This window comes from Hydractinia symbiolongicarpus, chromosome 2, assembly GCF_029227915.1.
Source record: "Hydractinia symbiolongicarpus strain clone_291-10 chromosome 2, HSymV2.1, whole genome shotgun sequence".
NCBI classification, from domain to species: Eukaryota; Metazoa; Cnidaria; class Hydrozoa; order Anthoathecata; family Hydractiniidae; genus Hydractinia; species Hydractinia symbiolongicarpus.
The window spans coordinates 14,803,171-14,821,763 of NC_079876.1; the positions used below are offsets into that span (position 1 = coordinate 14,803,171).

Below are 18,593 nucleotides of genomic sequence, written 5' to 3' on the forward strand. Positions count from 1 at the left end.
ACTAGTTAATAAAGTCTTTTTAAGAAACGCTGGGTGTTTTAATCTGCCTTTGTATGCATAGGTACATAATTCGTCTTTTATGGCGGGAATATTCTCAATGTGAAATAAGTGTGTGGTGAATTGCGCAAAATGCGGAATAAAATGTTCGGATAACAATCTCATTCATAGCGCCTTTGTATGTTTTTCATATCAAGACGATATAAAGAATAACAGGCGGGTTGAGAGCGAAAGTGCTGATTGAACTTACGGGATTTTGTAACGTGAAATATCTATTGGGAATGTTTTTAAAATTTTTAAGCTATAGCACGACACACTTTCCGCTCCGTAGTAAAACGGGTCAAAAATTCTAATTTTCAATAAAAAAAAAATGATTTGCATTGACTGGCAAATTATCGTTTGCTTCGAGGCCAGGTTTTTTTTCGTAAGGCTAGTTAGCCAATGGTTAATGTTCGCACAAGTTTAGTTAGTAACTAGCTGTATACTTTGTATTTTTGGACTAGTATCTAGTGTAGCCAGCCATATGGTCAGATATATTGTTGACTTTCTGAGGTAATTAATTCTAGCTCTTAGTCCGAAAGTTAAAGCATTCAGTTCCTGACCTGTAAATACGCAGAGCTTCTGGGTGACCTGTTAAAATTCGTCATTGAACACAACGCTGTCAATCTTACTGCTTTTAATTAGCTGACGTTTCAAACCTAATTTGGATTACCAATGCTTAATTAAGCTGGCTACACAAAATGATATCACTAATTAAGCGAAGATATGTCGAAACTGAGAATGTTTCATAGAAACTTTTTTACTCGATAAAGCTGACAAATTGTAATCAATACCATGGAATTTATTGCTAAACTATTCCAAAGAAGCTACTTAGAAAACGTAAGATTCTAATTTTGAGAACTTTCAGCCATTAAAGAAGTTTTGAATGTTCTTGTATCAAAATCGATGAATCAGAAGAAAAATATTGCAGTGTCCATTGTCGTAATAACACAGGGGAATCCTGCTGACTTTTTGCGTTAATAATGAGAGCGAGATTAACTACTACGAATAAAATTTGACATAAATATTATCTATCATATATTTGTTTCCTGTAAGGATAATGCTCAAATTACATATCATTTTTGTTTCATTTATTGTTTTGTTTTTGTTTTTTCAATCGCATTGGTTTGGTTTCGGCTCGACGCATCGTCAACGATTTAAAGGTGGTTTAAAACTTTAATACGAATTATATTCACAAGATGTGTAAATTGATCTCTTACTTCTCATAAATTATTCATGAAAATTTGTTTTCATGCAAAAACATTTTTTTTCTTCGCGATTGTTAATATGCACAACATTTTCTTGCTTGACTTACATAGTTATATTTCCATAGCCTTTCTGGAAGGACTGGGTGACACCAAAGTCTGACAATATTTGCCAGTCTTAAGTTTCCCTGGAAACATTTTGCTTAAAAATTACTTTGTTTTTAAAACTTGCTTTCTACGTAAAGGTACTTCACACAGACAGAATTGGAAAAACTAAAAACTCACCAACAAACACGTGTGCATACAGAAGACATATATCTGCGCATGTGCAAAATAAACATGACGTAATATAACAAATGAATTTTCATCATAAAACTTGAAAAAAATCCTATATTTATTGTGCACTTTGTCAACCATTTTCACAACCCATTGGTCCAAAATAATTGATTATTCCCGTTATAATAAAAGTCAAATAAAATACCCTAAATTTCCATGTCAAAAGTTGTCTAAATTTGTTCATTCGCGTTTAACCCGCCTTAAATCTCTTTATTAATAGCTGCAATCTGTCTAATTGTGCTCAACATCATTCCTGATTTAGTACAAAAGTGTGTTCTGTTCTGCCAATTGACGAGGCAGTGGGATAATGTGTCCCAATGATGTGTCGCTGTGTTTAAATATGGTCTGTCCCATCCATAGCCAGTCCGTGTTCTAAGTTGGGCCAGATTAAGCTCAGTTTCGCGTAGAAGACGCCCTACCCTCGTCCCTGGGGATCTGTTACATGTTCTTTTATATTGGGACACTTCCTTCCTATTTGAGGGGAAATTGAGTGGCTTATTTAATTTTCGCAGCCACGGCTTGCTTCTTGAGAACGCAATCACAATCCCAAGAGTAAGAAGCACTGGGCACAAGGTTGTGCGAACATAGTGGATTTTTTTCTTGGTTTCCGTCGCCCATTTGACAAAAAAACCCGTCATTGTGACCTTGTTTCTACATACAGGCAATGTACCACTGTCTGCTTCCGGCCTAATTTTGCTCAAAACGTTTTATGCATTGATTTTTTTTATTTTATATTTTAGTTCGCGATTATGTTTTTCCTCGAAAACAATTTTATCAGCGAGTCATGTGCGAACTCTTTTGTTATGTGAAATTAGACCTCTAAGTCATATAGAAACCACACTCCAACTACCGTTAGTGAAAGTATTTTAATGACCAACACTACGAGTTTTTTATGCGGTAAAAAAAAAGATACGGTAAATAAATAAATTATTGAAAAGTATCTCTTAATCTTTTTTATAAAAGAATTAATAAGTTAAATCTTTGATAAAGCTAGGTATCATAATAAAACATTATAAAACTGTTTTTAATATTTTATTCTATAGTCCGGCTTATTCAAGCCAGCCGTCTTCGCTACTTTCATTTTTTTGTGTCCTCTATTCTTGATCACGTGTTTTCTGGACGTCTAAATTTTTATCGGCAAATCCGACAGGGAGGAGCAGAAGCATGTGAAATCGAAAGTTCAATAGAAATATTTTACCCTTTTAGCAAATATTATATTATTTTAAAATCCTTCTGCGATTAGTTTTCTGACAGCAAAGACTAGCTTACTGGCCGCGAAGTAAGTCTTTTTTATATTTTCAGTTCATTTGTAACTAAAAACCTGGGTAGTTTGTTCCTGAAAAATAAACAAATAACGTCACGGTGGAATTTGTATATCTAACAGGGATCCCCCAAAGAGAATTTGCACGAACCTCATATGTTTTTGTATAATCTCGAATAAGTTGTTTGTGCCTGGGCCATTTGCGAAATTACAACAAAAATGAAATGTAGCAGACTTCTGAGAAAACATTAAACTTTTTTATTTATTTCTGTGGACAGTTGCTCAACCCCGAACAGTTGGCAACAGATAGCGCTACAATAATAAAAGTTTGAAATAGCTGATATCTTGACGATATGGATATAAGGACGTTAAATGTGTTTTTTTCACGGAGTTGGCGGATTATACGCTACAAACCCAGGATATAGAAATTTTTGTTCTGGCATATATTTACCTCAAGGGAGTGATTATCATGCTATAACATACCAGTTTTGAACCTAGCGCTGCTGTCAGAATTGTTTCGTAGTTTTCGTGTTCGGAATGCATGGCCGGCAGTGGTTACAAAGGTTATGCACATATAACTCAAAACAATGTATCCTGCATATCATAATGTTTGTTAAGCTTAATTTTTTGGTTGATTATATATTTAAATACATATATGTTGAGTAAGGTGGATTGAAGTTTTAGTCAATCTGATTTGGTATATATATACAATCCGATTTGGTATATACAGATAAACCTTTAATGACGCGTAATCACCCTTTAGGCAACTTTTTTTGAGGTCGCTATTTTATTGTAAAAAGATATACATGAGAAAACATTACCCAGAAAAATTTATTGAAAACTGACAACCAGAACATGTTCAAATGTTTCATGGAAATAACAAACTCAACCCAATTTCCCTTCGCCTACAGAACCGCCATTGCATTTCATTGCACGAATTATGCAATAATAAAATCGATCACATGGTTGCTGGATTCATGTCATTACAGAAAAAATAATGAAGGAGGGAGAGTATCCGTAGCTGTGTTTCCATGGTAATGCTTTTACAAATGTATCAACAAAGTTCCGAACATGATAAATCAGATAAATCAATCGAAGTTTCTGTGTTATTCTTTATTATTTAAACGTTTTAACTTACTGAAATCAGACTTCTTTGCAACACTGACCACTTCTTGTTGTTGTTTCTGAAGACAGCTTTGCCTCTCTAGCTGTCTTACTTTTTGATTATTTTCCTTTGTTCAAACAGTTAGTTGTTTCCTTATGGAGACAGTATCAAATCTACACAATTAGAATACCTAAATATTCAGAATTTCCCCTTTCATGCTCTAAATTTAATTATCTTCATACAGTACCGCCTGCGTGTAACTTTACATGTACGCGATAGTTATCACCTTCGCATGAGCTTTCGGTAGCCTTAGAACTTTCGTTGTTATTGTTAACCTATTGTTAAATACATGAGCTATTTTTGCATGTTGAAAACAATAGAGTTCATGTCTTGTTCGCGAAATTTAATTAGCACATGTGAACTGTGTGTGTCCCATTGTTGTATTTAATTGCTACAGTCGTCAAGAGATCCACGAACGAAAATAAAATTTAACAAAGGTTTATTGTTTTTACTCACTTTACTTAAAACTTTAAAAATAAAAGCTTTTTTAGATCGTGTTTTAAAAATTTAAGAACGAAAAACGGCGATAGAAAAGCTTTTTTAGATCGCATCGCAAAACAAAATGTTCTCACAATTAGATCTTTTTTAGATCGCATTTTAAAAGTTTAAAAACGAAAAAAAGGTGATAGAAAAGCTTTTTAGATCGCATTTTAAAAGTTTAAAAACGAAAAACGGCGATAGAAAAGCTTTTTTAGATCGCATTTTAAAAGTTTAAAAACGAAAAACGGCGATAGAAAAGCTTTTTTAGATCGTATTTTAAAAGTTTAAAAACGGCGATAGAAAAGCTTTTTTAGATCGCATTTTAAAAGTTTAAAAATGAAAAACGCTGATAGAAAAGATTTTTAAGATCCCATTTTAAAAGTTTGAAAACGAAAAACGGCGATAGAAAAGCTTTTTTAGATCGCATTTTAAAAGTTTAAAAACGAAAAACAGCGATATAAAAGCTTTTTTAGATCGCATTTTAAAAAATTTAAAAATGGGCCTCCGGGAAATGGGAACAAACAAAATAAAAACATTGTTTTAATGTCCAGATGCTCGACCTTCTCTTTCAATAACTATTGGAATAACCTTATATAAATGATCAATGTATTTATTACATTTTGCTACAGTAACATTTCTCCAAAAAAATTTAATGCCATTGACCAATTCTTCTTTCGTTGACGGTTTGACACGCCAACGTAGATACTGTTTTAATTCAGACCACAGCATCTCTATTGGGTTAAGGTCTGGACTTTCAGCGGGTGTTGGCCAGTGATTTATTTACGTCAGAAAAATGATGGTAAAGGCTTCTGATAGAGATGCATTACAAAGCAGTTCCCAACCGTTAGTGTCGGCGCCTTTTAACAGCACACCAGTTATCAACGACACATCAAATAACATAATCCCTGCAAAAGAAGTCGTCACAACTTCACTTTTGTCACCAATTCAACTTTCTTTCCCTGGGTATGAAAGCAGCAGCATCACAACTACGCACGTTTCCTTGTCGACAAAAAAATCACAACCACCTTTCGAAATGTACGACCTTCCTGATTCTCCACCACCACCGCCAGAACTACCACCATTATCACCGCTTCCATCACTCCCAGCAACTAAGACTTTGCCAACAAAACTTGTTTCTTCGACACCTAAAAAAAAGAAGGTAGAATCAATTGCACTGCCTATGCAACCCTTTCCACCATTCTTTGGAAATAACCATCCTTTTTATCCTCCCTTTATCCGTCAGCCGTTCTTTCCAACTTCGACCCAGACTACCGCGCAAAACAATTGGATGTTGAGCAACATGGCAATTGTCAACATCAAAAACCGTTCGCATTCCGAAAAAATTTTTGCGCAAAGATTGATGCGATGGATTTTCCCGTTTTCAGAAAGGCAGGGACGCAGCGTGTATGGAACAAGTATTGTTAAAAACGGACAAGTGATAACGAAAGAACCTTTACATGTGGCTAAAGTGGAATGTATTAAAAATATTCTATTTAACATTTATTCTGTTAGTGAGGATCGGAAGAAAGCTGTTTGGTGTGAAGCTAAAAATAGGATGAATGAATATTTAAACAGAAAAAAACATAATGAAAGTGACATTGATTTTAATTCAGCATAATTGTATTTTTTTTAAGTTTTTTTATTTTTTGAGAACTTGTATATATATAAAAAGTTAAAAAAAAAATGTTTTCTACATATTGTTTTTTGATACTCTCGACTTTATAACACAGCAAAATAATTATAGAAAAGCGGCGATTAAAAAACTTTGTTAGATCGCATTTTAAAAGTTTAAGAACGAAAAGCGGCGATAGAAACGCTTTTTTAGATCGCGTTTTAAAAATTTAAGAACGAAAAACGGCGATAGAAAAGCTTTTTTAATTCGCATTGCAAAACAAAATGTTCTCACAATTAGATCTGTCAAGAACGTCAAAAGTTAGATTTTTAGATTTTTCTTTCTTCGGTATTGAAATTTAATTTGTTTTCAAAATCTTATCGTAAAGGGGAAAGTCCTGAAAGTAGGGTTTTTCCGTTTGCGCTGTTAAACGTTGCTTTTCATAGGAAGAACTTTTAAAAGTTTTGCATGTTAAAAAATATGCTTCAATGATAAAGAATTACTACTAAAAGTTTTAAAAAGTAGCAACATTAGTTTTTTTTTAAATATTAAGTGTTATGTTCGTTCTTTTTTCTAAAATAATATATTTCAATAGCCTTCATGATCTTTAACACTTTTAAACAATAACATGCATGTTACATGTGACAACAAAAGGATTCATCAAATCTTATTGTTATGACTCGCGCACGACGATAACAATAGAAAGCAATTAAGTTCGTGTGTAAACAAAAGATATGTGAACGTTCTTTATGTAGACATGAGATCGTTACATGAGGTTGTAAAACTCGCGTACATGTAAAGTTACACGCAGGCGGTACTGTAGTGCTTCAACTATCTTCAACTATCACAATGAGCATTCTCCCCCGTTGGTTTTTTTGGCTGTAATATACAATAATCCCGGTCAGCTAATAAAAAAGAAAGAGCGTGATAAGCATTAATTATCATAATAGCCACAAGGCAATGCAGTGATTTTTTCTTTCTGTTTTGTTTTGTCTGGACTCCAAAAACAATGGCGAATAGAATAGAAGAAAATTAAGGCGTGAGTATACGAAAATATGGGGTTTTTTTTTAAAGAAAATTTTTTTTCAGTGATTAGATAGCAAACATATTTTTAAAAAAAAATGTTTTTAAGATAGATTATTATCCCAGAAAAGTTTTTTTTCATAAATCACTTTTTTGTTATGTGATAAAGATATTTGTTCACACGTAATCATCTTGGGTATTATTTTTACTACTCTATTATGTTCAAGGTTGTAAATGATAGCCGACTCAAGGAGGAAAATGATTTTTGTATGTAGTTAAAAGATTCTTTTGAAGTTTTTCTCCTATTTTCCATAAGGATATTTTTTTTCTTTTTTGTCTTCCTAAGTTGAATTACCGTGAAAAACATGGCAAAACCAGTTTACAAGTTAACAGAGAATAAAAATGTCCTATTGTCATAAAGCTTTTAATCAAAAAAAAGAAGGCTGACGTTACTTTTTTAGAAGGGTGAAAAATGTATGTAACCAGAACGCAAACGAGTGTTTTAATAGCGTTCTTTGGAATATCTGTCCAAAAGAACAGTATATCTCGCCCATGGAGATGTCACTGGGTTTAAGTTTGAGTGTTTGCTCATATAATTCCAGATTGAAATATACCTTATCCAATCTTTTGGGATTAGCAAACATCCAACCTTACACATCCTTAATCAGTCAGTGGCATCAAATGGATAAAGAACGAGTATACAACAAAAATAAATTTTATAAAGTCTTTTGTTTTACATATTTTGTAAATATTTTGTAAATACATGTTTTTATTCTTCTACGAAAGGTATGTTCAAACTGTCACAAAATTCTTTCATTGTAACTTCATTTGCGTCTTCCCGTTATATCACCTGGAGCAACTTCTCGAATGAAGTCCAACACTGTTTTAGGGTAAGCATACTGGGCCTCACACGGACCTATCTCTTTTCTGTATATACATCTTCCCCATAAACAATAATGAAAATAACGAATTTGTTTATTTCCTTTTCCTCTTTTTTTCCTCGAAGAAATAGTCTTCTAGGCTGCTAACGAAGAGTGTGCCATCATAACTAGAAAGTTAACAAAATAATTTTAATAAAAAATAAATAAAAAAAATTATGATATATTTAAAGCTACTTACCCACAGTCACTCATCCCTGTTAACATACTTCTTTTTTTCCTTTCAAGTTCAGGTTTTTCGTGATTTTTGTTTCTAGAGTTTGTTTTTGTTTAACCCATACGCAACTGTGTATAATTGCGAATAGTTGTTATCATAGTGATCAATTATTATGCAGAAGTATAAGATTTCTGTAAGAAACTTAAAAGCTCTTTTTCACAGTGTTAAATTTTTAAGAGAGTATCACTAACGTGTTAAATCTCTTTTACAAAACTATAAAGGATGTGGGGTGGAGAGCACGCTTACCGTGGAGAGGAATGTTTGATCTAAAAAAGCTTTTTTTTTAATTTCTTGAGAATGAGCAAAGCGCGAGTTATGATGAGTTTTCTGACAATTAGAGGTTAAAAATTGTGGAAAAAAATTTAATACTAAATAACTCCAGAAGTCAAAAACATTATGAAAAAATTAAAAAAGCTTTTTTAGATCAATGTCTTGTGATCACACAAAAGCATACAGCAAACTTGAGAAATTAGTAGTTTTGTAGAAGAGATCGCATTTGTAGGAGGGGGTCTTTTTTTCCCTGTGTCTATTAAACCTTCAAACTTTATTTTTTCTTAATAATTTTTATACCATTATATAGGTGCAGTAATGGATAAAGGTTGTTTAACATAGCAGTTCGCGTATCGCGAAGGTATTCTCAATCCGCGATAGACGTTTTTTTACTTTCAAATTGTATCGAGAGGGTTCGCGATGCATCTGTCTCGATATCAATTTCGAAGCCATGGAGCCCATTAACACTTTTTCATAATATATTTTAAAAATAAGAGTGTATTCAACAATGATTGCGGATGTTTAAATATAATTATACTTCCTTTGTGTTATATTTTTTTAACTTATGCAAAATAATCTAGGGTATACAGCTAGAGTTAATCTTTCTTTTTTAGATCACATTATAAAAATTTAAGAACTAAGAACGGCGATAGAAAAGCTTCATTAGATCGCATTTTAAAAATTTAAGAACGAAAAACGGCGATAGAAAAGTTTTTTATATCGCATTTTAAAGCTTAAGAAGGAAATGCGGCGATAGAAATTTTTTTTTAGATCAAATTTTAAAAGTTTTTATTATCGAAAAGCGACAATAGAAATGTTTTTTTAGATCGAATTTTAAAAGTTTAAGAACGAAATGCGGCAATAGAAATGCTTTAAATCAAAGTTAAAAAGTTTATAAACGGAATGCAGCGATAGAAATGTTTTTTAAGATTGCATTTTAAAAGTTTATAAACGAAAAGCGGCGATAGAAATGTTTTTTAAAATCGCATTTTAAAAGTTTAAGAATGAAATGCGGCCATATAAATGCTTTTTTAGATAGAATTTTAAAAGTTTTTATAAACGAAAAGCGACGATAGAAATGTTTTTTTAGATCGAATTTTAAAAGTTTAAGAACGAAATGCGGCGATAGAAATGCTTTTTTAGATCGAATTGTTTTTTTCCAGCCGCTATATATGTTTACCGATCTTGTTGATCTCTTATTCCTGTCTAATAAGCGAGACGTTGCAAAATGTTTGTGTGAAACCGTAGGTAAACAAACGGCCTTAACTTTTAATGCGCACTGAGATGGAGTTCTATAAAATCGCCATTATGGTAGGCTCCGTTCACGCTGTTCTTTTTGGCATGTGGTGAAAGCATCTGTGTCACTTTCTCCACTTAGATTAAATTTTCTCTTTATTCTTTTGGCCATTGTATTTGAAGATCAGACAAAACGTTTTTGGAAACCAGACAAAACAAAACAAAACAGAAAAAAGATATCAAAGCATTGTCTTGTGGTTATTAATTATGATAATTAATACTTATTGCACTCTTTCTTTTTTTATTACCAACGGGGAAGAATGCACATTTGATAGTTGAAGATTGTTAAAGCATTATGGAGATTTAGAGCATAAAAGGGGAAATTATGAAAATGTTTCCATAAGGAAACGACTAACTGTTTGAACAAAGAAAAATAATCAAAAAGTAAGACAGCTAGTGAGACAAAGCTATCTTTAGAAACAACTACAAGAAGAGGTCGTTGTTGCAAAGAAGTCTGATGTCAGTAAGTTAAAATGTTTAAATAATAAAGAGTAACACAAAAACTTCGGTTGATTTATCTGATTTATATATCATGTTCAGAACTTTTTTTGATACATTTATAAAACTATTACTATGGAAACACAGCGACAGATGCTCTCCTTCATACATTATTTTTTCTGTAATGGCATGAATCCAGCAACCATGATTTTGTCGTGCATTTGTTATTGCATGATTCGTGCAATGAAATGTAATGGCGGTTCTGTAGGAGAAGAGAAATTGGGGTGAGTTTGCTATCTCTATGAAACATTTAAACATATTCTAATTGTCAGTTTTCAATAAAATTTTCAGCATAATATTTTCTCATCTATATCTTTTAAGTTTTACAATAAAATAGGCACCTGAGAAAAAGTTGCCTACAGGGTGATTACGCGCCTTTAAGGATATTTTAGGGGGATCTGATGCATGGATCTTTCTGACATCCGAGCTTGGTTGGAACCGGTATGTTATAGCATCATAATCTCTTGTTTGTAGGTTGAGCCTAACTGTGTGAGCCTTTTGGCGCCTAATGTCTATTATTTTGAGGCTTAGTCAAAAAAATTATTTGTACCCAAGCACATTTGATCCGTAAGTAAACATGCAGAAAAACATTTTTAAAAACAATAGTTTTTGTGCGATTTATTTTAATCTCTCGCTTAGTTCACAAATTATTAAATTGCATTACTTTTGCTAATACCTACCTAGGGAATTTTATTTTCAATAAGTTTTAGCAAAAATACTAGTAGTTATGAGAAAATAATTACAGTATTGTTTTATCGCGAAGCTTTTGTTAAATCACTTGCAACATAGCTGTTGCAAAGTTCTTTAAAGTTATTACGATAAACAAAAGATTAAAGTCTCTAAAGACTGTAGAGTCTATCCACCCCTCCAAAATCTCATAAACTCTCCAGGTTGCGTCTAAGTTCTTCACACTGTTTTCTAAATCTCTCTCATCGTGTTCAAATTGATTCAATATGATAAGTATAAATGAAAATGGATTTAAAATAACACAGAGTACATTTTAGCAAATATTTTAAAATAACTTACATGTGAACGCAGTTATTTAAAGTGGTTATGCTGTTTTGTGATCTTTACAGCAAATTAAATGTATAGAGCTTTTGTTCCGTTAGTGCACCCATAAGCAAAACAGAATGACAATTTAAAAAGCTTGTCTGAGTTAAGTGATTATTTTCATGTTTTCTCGATTTGTTTACTCACTTAATTCTTCCTACAGTTTAATTTGTTTTTCGTGCCAGCTTGAATCAGCAGGGACACTCTCCACATGTTGTTGTTTTATATTTGTCAAAGCGAACATAGAAGCACTGCAACTAAGTACTTCTTTGTAATTAACTGGATTGAGGTACTTTTTCCTTGTGAAAATTTTGGGAAAATGTTTTTTTTTTAAATTTATTTTCACATCTTCCTAACAATAAATTAAAACAGAAAAAACAACAGTATTGGAGTAACTTTTTATATTGGTAGGAGGGTATTGGTAGAGTGGTACATCGCATGACATATTTTATAAAACATATTTCGTACTCATCACAGATCTTGCACTTGCCATCGACCGACTTGTGACCAGTAACTGGATTAACAATTTTCTCGGTGTCCACGACCAAATGTGGATTGCATCTTTTGTGCGTATTTTCTAAGAAAGAAAACCGTGAAGCTGGTCATTTTACAGTTGTGGATGTCCGTCTGCGACCAAGGACTGAGGGTTGGCCAAGGATACAACACATGCATTTATACTATTCTCATGCGCATGCGCATAACCCGAAAAGTCGTTTGACATTGTAGTGTAGAATCTGAAAAGAAACTTTGTTCCCGATTTATCGCAGAACATCGGAAACAGCGCATTGCTTTCAGTGCTAGGATCCCTTAAAGTTACGCTTTTTCTTTAACAATTATTTTGTGTATCATAGTTGAAAATACTTTAAAATTACACTTACAAAATTGAGAAAACAGTCTTCGGATTTCAAATATATTTGCTTCTGCAAATAATTGCCGAAGTAACTTCGCAATTTTTCAATATCACTTTGGCAGTCTTTCGGCAGAAAAAATGCCAAAGACAATGGTCAAAAGCACTGAAAACTTTGGCAATTGCCTCTGCAGACTTCGGCACTTTCTTCGGCACTTTCTTTGGCACTTTTTAAAATGAAAAAATTATAAATATGATGCCAAACCTTGACGAGTATCAAACATCAACAAATTCTTACTTAATCCTGATGTTTTTGTTTTTCTTGGGAATGATAATACAACCTTACTTGGTCACTCCACCATTTTTAACCCGCAGGCCAACTGAATAAAACTATGAGGCCGATATTGTCAACACAATGCAGTGCATTGGTTGAAGGGATCGTGTTGTCTACTTTCACGTCGTTTAAGGGTTTTCAACATTCTCCCTTAAAAGAGAATTCGATAGCTAGGGCCTTGAGACTATGTTTTTTTATTTTTCATCGTTTTCGATGTGGGCAGTGGAAAGTTATTTGTGTCATTGTGGAGATATCTGTTTGATGAAATCTATAAGTATGGATAATATGAATATTCATAAAAAAAGGGAAACTACAACAGTCTTTTTCAGAAGAGGCGTGCGATCGCACGCGCACCCCTTGGCACACGCTGTGTAAATTTTTTTGAAGTTTTGAGCCACATGATTAAAGATTTTTTTTAGCTTGAAAACAAAGCATATTTTGCCTATTTGCTTGTGATGACCTGAAAAGTAAACAATAAATATAAAAATGACAGTATAGTCATGCATACTATTTCGGACATGTAGAAAAGGAAGTTAAGATTGAGAGAGTCGCTATACCAGTAGACGCTCGATCATCGTGTTTGGGTCTCATGATTTAAAACGTCCCCCACTTTTCTGCCGCAAAATGAATGCGCAACAAAAAAATAACTTCGGTGCGTAACATTCTTTGCATGTGCGCTTTACATCGCACGCGTTACTTGACACATGCGAATCATCGCACACCTACTCAAATATTCCTGAAAAAGGTCGTAGGCAGTAACCCTTTTTTAGCTGTCCAAATAGCTGAATTATTTACTCAGTCTTTTATTTATACCATTTTTTTTACTATTTCCCAAAAATATAGGCCTTAATACATAATGAAATGATTTTAATTTAAAACCAAAATTGCTGAGTCAGCAGAAATTTTTAACAGCAGTCAGCAGAACTTTCTCTAACAGCATTTGATGCAGCATCCCCTGCTGCATCGAATGCTGTTAAAAGAAAAGTATTTGGAATAAAAAGATTTCCGCATACCATATCATGGCTGCGTGGTTCACCAAGCATGTCTGACAATTTTAAAGTAACTTTAAAAACGCTTTCGAAAGTTAAAACTCTTGCAGTGTAGCATAATAAAGATCGTCTAAAATTTCTACATCATGCGCCATATTTGTTGTTATTAATGTTTCTCTTTTACGCTATTTCTTTCTGTACAATTTCACAAGCACGTAGACTTAACTATATTCGGCAGAACTAATTAATTTGTTCATGAATTTTAATTTAAAGAGAAATTGTTGAGGCTGAATATTTTTGGTGAAAGATAATAGTATTTTAGCTGGGTGAAGGGTCTCCTTAAGAGACAAGAGAGGAGTTGAATGTCCTCCACCATACCTTAGATTAAAGGGGCGATTGTGGAAGTCCCATGAAATGCCACATAGTGATAGTGTCACTTTAAAAAACACCCAGTCCGGTCTGTGAACGGTTGGCGCTAGGAAGGGCATCCAGCTGTAAAACAATGCCAAAACTCTTTATTAATGGCCGTAAGAATAGTTAATCAGACAAACTGCGTAAACGGGGCTGGAACTCTAAGGAGTGAAGGTGTCGCGCACGGTAGGACAGATGTCAGATGTGAGCATCGTCAGACCGTTACCCAGCTATCACATCACAAGGTAGATAACACTAGGTTGAGGATGGCTAGTGTAAATGTTGGTACTCTGAGAGGTAGAGCAGGTGAAGTAGTTGAAATGTTAGAACGTAGATCTGTTGATATGTGTTGTGTTCAGGAAGTTAGGTGGAGAGGAGCTTCAGTGAGATTTGTGGAAGGTAGGAGGGCAAGGTATAAGCTTTTTTGGATTGGTAATAGTGATGGATATGGAGGAGTTGGCATATTCGTTGCAGAGAAGTGGGTAGAAAAAGTAATAGATGTTATGCGTGTTAATAGTCGTATTATAGTGATAAAGTTTTTGATAGGTAATAAGATTGTCACTTTTCTGTCAGTTTATGCTCCACAGTGTGGACTCAGTGAGGAAGATAAAGATAAGTTTTATGATGAGTCAATAGCAGTCACATCAAAGTTTGGAGACACTGAACTTGTCATGGTGGGCTTTAATGGTCATGTTGGGAAGTCATCTGAAGGTTATAGAGGTGTGCATGGAGGCTATGGATTTGGGAGCAGAAATAAGGAAGGGGAGAGATTGCTTGAGTTTGGAATGGCAACGGACATGGTGGTTTGCAACACATCATTCAGTAAGAGACAGAGTAGGCTGATAACATATGAGTCAGGTGGTTGTAAGACACAGATAGATTACTTTTTGGTTAGAAAGTCAGACAAGAATGTGGTGAAGGACGTGAAAGTTATATCGGGGGAAGAGTGTGTTTCCCAGCATAGGTTGCTGGTTTGTGATATTATCTTGAAGAGTGTCAGAGAAGCCAAGGGAAAGTACAGGCCCCGTCGAAAAGTCTGGAAGCTGAAGGAAGAGATTGTAGCAAGACAATTTAGTGCAAAAGTTCAGCAGTTAGCCTACAATAGTCAATGTGATAGTGACAATGTTGAAAGTACTTGGACTACTTTGAAGAATTGTCTTCTAGAAGCTTCTGATGATACCTGTGGGTGAACGAAAGGACCAGCTAGACATAGACAGACCTGGTGGTGGAATAATGAGGTTGACCAGTGTATAAAGGAAAAGAGGAAACTTTGGAAAGAGTGGAAGTCAGGTGGTAGTAAAAATATTTACTTAGAAGCTAAGCGTCAGGCTCGTACAGTAGTGTATAAGGCAAAATCAGAAGCAGAGAGAAACAGATTTGCAGATGTGTTAAGAAGGGAAGACCAGCGCAATCAGGTATTCAAGATAGCAAAGCAAATGAAGAAGACTAATCAAGATATTGTAGGTGAGAAGTGTATACGTAATGATGAAGGTGTTTTGGCTAGCACAGAGGAGGAGAAAAGGGTAGCTTGGAAGAATCATTATCAGAGGTTGCTTAACACTGAGTTTGATTGGGACGAGGATAATTTGTCTGATGATGATGTCGTAAAAGGGCCAGCCATGCAGATCAAGACAGAATGGGTAGTGGAGGCTATTAGGAAAATGAAGATTGGCAAGGCTGCAGGAGTATCAGGTAATGTTGCAGAGATGGTAAAAGCATCTGGATATTTTGGAGTTGAGCTTATTACAAGTCTTGCTAACCAGATTATAAAGGATGGTGCTATTCCGAGTGAGTGGCAGTCGAGTGTAATAGTGAATTGTTTCAAGGGCAAGGGTGATGCATTAGAAAGGGGTAACTATAGAGGTTTGAAGTTAGTTGATCAAGTAATGAAAGTTATTGAAAGAGTGATTCATAAGTTACTTAGAGAAAGAATTGATATAGATAAGATGCAATTTGGTTTTGTTCCAGGGCGTGGCACTACAGATGCAATATTTTTTCTCAGACAGCTTCAGGAAAAGTATTTAGGAAAGAGAAAGAATCTCTATTTTGCCTTTGTAGATTTAGAGAAAGCTTTTGATAAAGTGCCACGTAAAGTTATTTGGTGGGCTATGAGAAAATTAGGTGTGGATGAGTGGCTAGTTACGATGGTTCAGTCTATGTACAGCAATGCTAGAAGTCGTGTCAGGATTAACGATTCACTTAGTGATGAATTTAGTGTAAATGTTGGTGTACATCAGGGTTCTGTACTTAGTCCTTTGTTGTTTATTGTAGTCTTAGAAGCGCTTTCGATGGAGTTCAGAACAGGTTGCCCATGGGAGTTATTGTATGCAGATGATTTGGTTCTCATAGCAGAGTCGATGGAAGAATAAGTTAAAAAGTGTGAGAAGTGGAAGAAAGGACTAAAAGAGAAAGGGCTGAAGGTAAACACAGCAAAGTCTAAAGTCATGATAAGTAGCATTGCAGCCTAGTGTGACCTTGTAGTTGGAAAGTGGCCTTGTGGAGTTTGCAGGAAAGGGGTTGGTAGTAACTCAATTTTTTGTCAGACTTGCAAGCATTGCAATAAGAAGTGCAGTAGTATTAGTGGAAGGTTAAGAGCTGGCATACAGTTTGTATGCAAGCGTTGTAGAGGTGAGATTATAGAGAATGAAGTATTTCCAGCTTTAATGATGTACAACAGTGGCTCGTTAGAGATAGTTAAGAACTTCTGTTACTTAGGTGATATGTTGGGCAGTGAAGGGGGTGTTGGAAGAAGTGTTACTTGCAGGATAGGTTCTGCTTGGAAAAAGTTTAGAGAGTTACTTCCTTTATTGACTAGCAGAGTCCTGTCAATTGTGGTAAAAGGTAGGTTGTATGAGGCCTGTGTAAGAAGTGTTATGTTGTACGTTAGTGAGACATGGGCAGTGAAGCAGGAAGATCTTGACCGTTTAGAAAGGAATGATATGAGAATGGTTAGGTGGATGTGTAATGCCAGTCTGAGAGACAGAAAGAGTTCAGATGAGCTAAGAAGCAGGCAAAGTCTCTGTAGAATTAAAGATGTTATCCAGATAAGAAGATTGAATTGGCTGGGGCACTTGGAAAGAATGGAGGAGGATAATTGGGTAAGAAAGTGTAGAGACTTGATAGTTCCTGGGGCAAAGCCCAGAGGCAGACCGAGAAAGACTTGGCAGGAGGTTATAAGGACAGACTTGATAGAGAGGAAGTTGAGTTTAGATCTAACACAGTCTAGATCAGATTGGAAGAGGGTCATTAATATACCCCGTCCAACCCATGCTAGAATAGAAAACGGACGTTAAGCCGTGAATGATGAATGATGATAGTTTCTTGAATTCACTTTTTTACACTCTTCCAATTTATGGAAAAGTGTATTGGTTTAGTTGTTTTAATAAAATAAGTAATTCTAATTTTAGTCTGCCAGCAGACTCCAAATGTCAACTCTGAACCAGTTTGAAGCTGTTGTTGTAGTTACAGAGCATGGCTTTGATTTTACAAATTCAAGAAAACTTCACCTTTTTATACTGAAAATTGTACATTTTACACTTGTCTTGTAATAGAAAGGATATTGAAGTTATTTAATCTTCTATTATTCAGCTCTTTAGAAATGCTCCGACCATTTCCTTTTTTGGTGCTGGAATACAAGTATTTTTCTTTAAAATTTTTTGTTGGTGTAATCACTGCTTAGCAGGAAGATTAGGGATATATTTGCTTAGTTTCTTACATAGGCTTTAAGCATTGCATTCGGATTGGCAAGATAATTTTGGAACCTTCATGGAACCTATTATGCAAAATAAAAACGCTAACTACTGTCACTGCCACTACTATTGCAAGGAGGGGTAAAAAACAAGTTGTGGCCTGTGTTCTTATAATCAGCTGAAGTTTCTGAAAAGTTATTTTTCGGAAAAATGTTACACCTGAAATGATATATTGCTCTACCTAACCTGATTTTGTGACATGGGGTACCTGCACAAGGTAATTTTTAGTCTGGAAATCCTCTGTTTTATTAAGAAATTTTAACAATTATATATCTTAGGTTATTAACATTTAATTGGTAGTAATGTCTTGTGGGTATGACTACGATGTTGCTGAAGAAGTCAAATAAGATTTTTATTTTGTCTTATGAAGGATGCAGTTAGCATGTAGTCACGAAATATGTAATTTCTGTGTGCAGTCATTCGCAAAAAGTTCACACAACCAGTATATAAATATTTATTATAAAATCTTTTAATATTCAACATAGGGAAGAGATTTTAAAGAATTGTTGTACTGTGATTAAATTATTTTGTATTGTCGACTCTGAAGACCTGTCCAAATTCAGGAGGTGAAAAGGTCAATAAAAATATTATCAGTGCAACATCTGATGACGTATTTAAAAACATTTTAAGAATATTCATTCCAAATAAAGAAAGAAAGAAAGAAAGAAAGAAAGAAAGAAAGAAAGAAAGAAAGAAAGAAAGAAAGAAAGAAAGAAAGAAAGAAAGAAAGAAAGAAAGAAAGAAAGAAAGAAAGAAAGAAAGAAAGAAAGAAAGAAAGAAAGAAAGAAAGAAAGAAAGAAAGAAAGAAAGAAAGAAAGAAAGAAAGAAAGAAAGAAAGAAAGAAAGAAAGAAAGAAAGAAAGAAAGAAAGAAAGAA

The 18,593-nt window shown here is 34.3% G+C and overlaps 1 protein-coding gene across 2 annotated transcripts in view; it reads left to right on the forward strand.

Moving 5' to 3' along the window:
* The first annotated feature begins 2,694 nt into the window (after positions 1-2,694).
* Positions 2,695-18,593, forward strand: part of LOC130629606 (TNF receptor-associated factor 3-like) — a 28,986-nt gene continuing 13,087 nt past the window's right edge. For both annotated transcript variants that reach the window (XM_057442865.1, XM_057442863.1), the window contains exon 1: positions 2,695-2,856. The gene's annotated coding sequence lies outside the window, so the exon portion shown is untranslated. The remainder of the gene's footprint in view (positions 2,857-18,593) is intronic.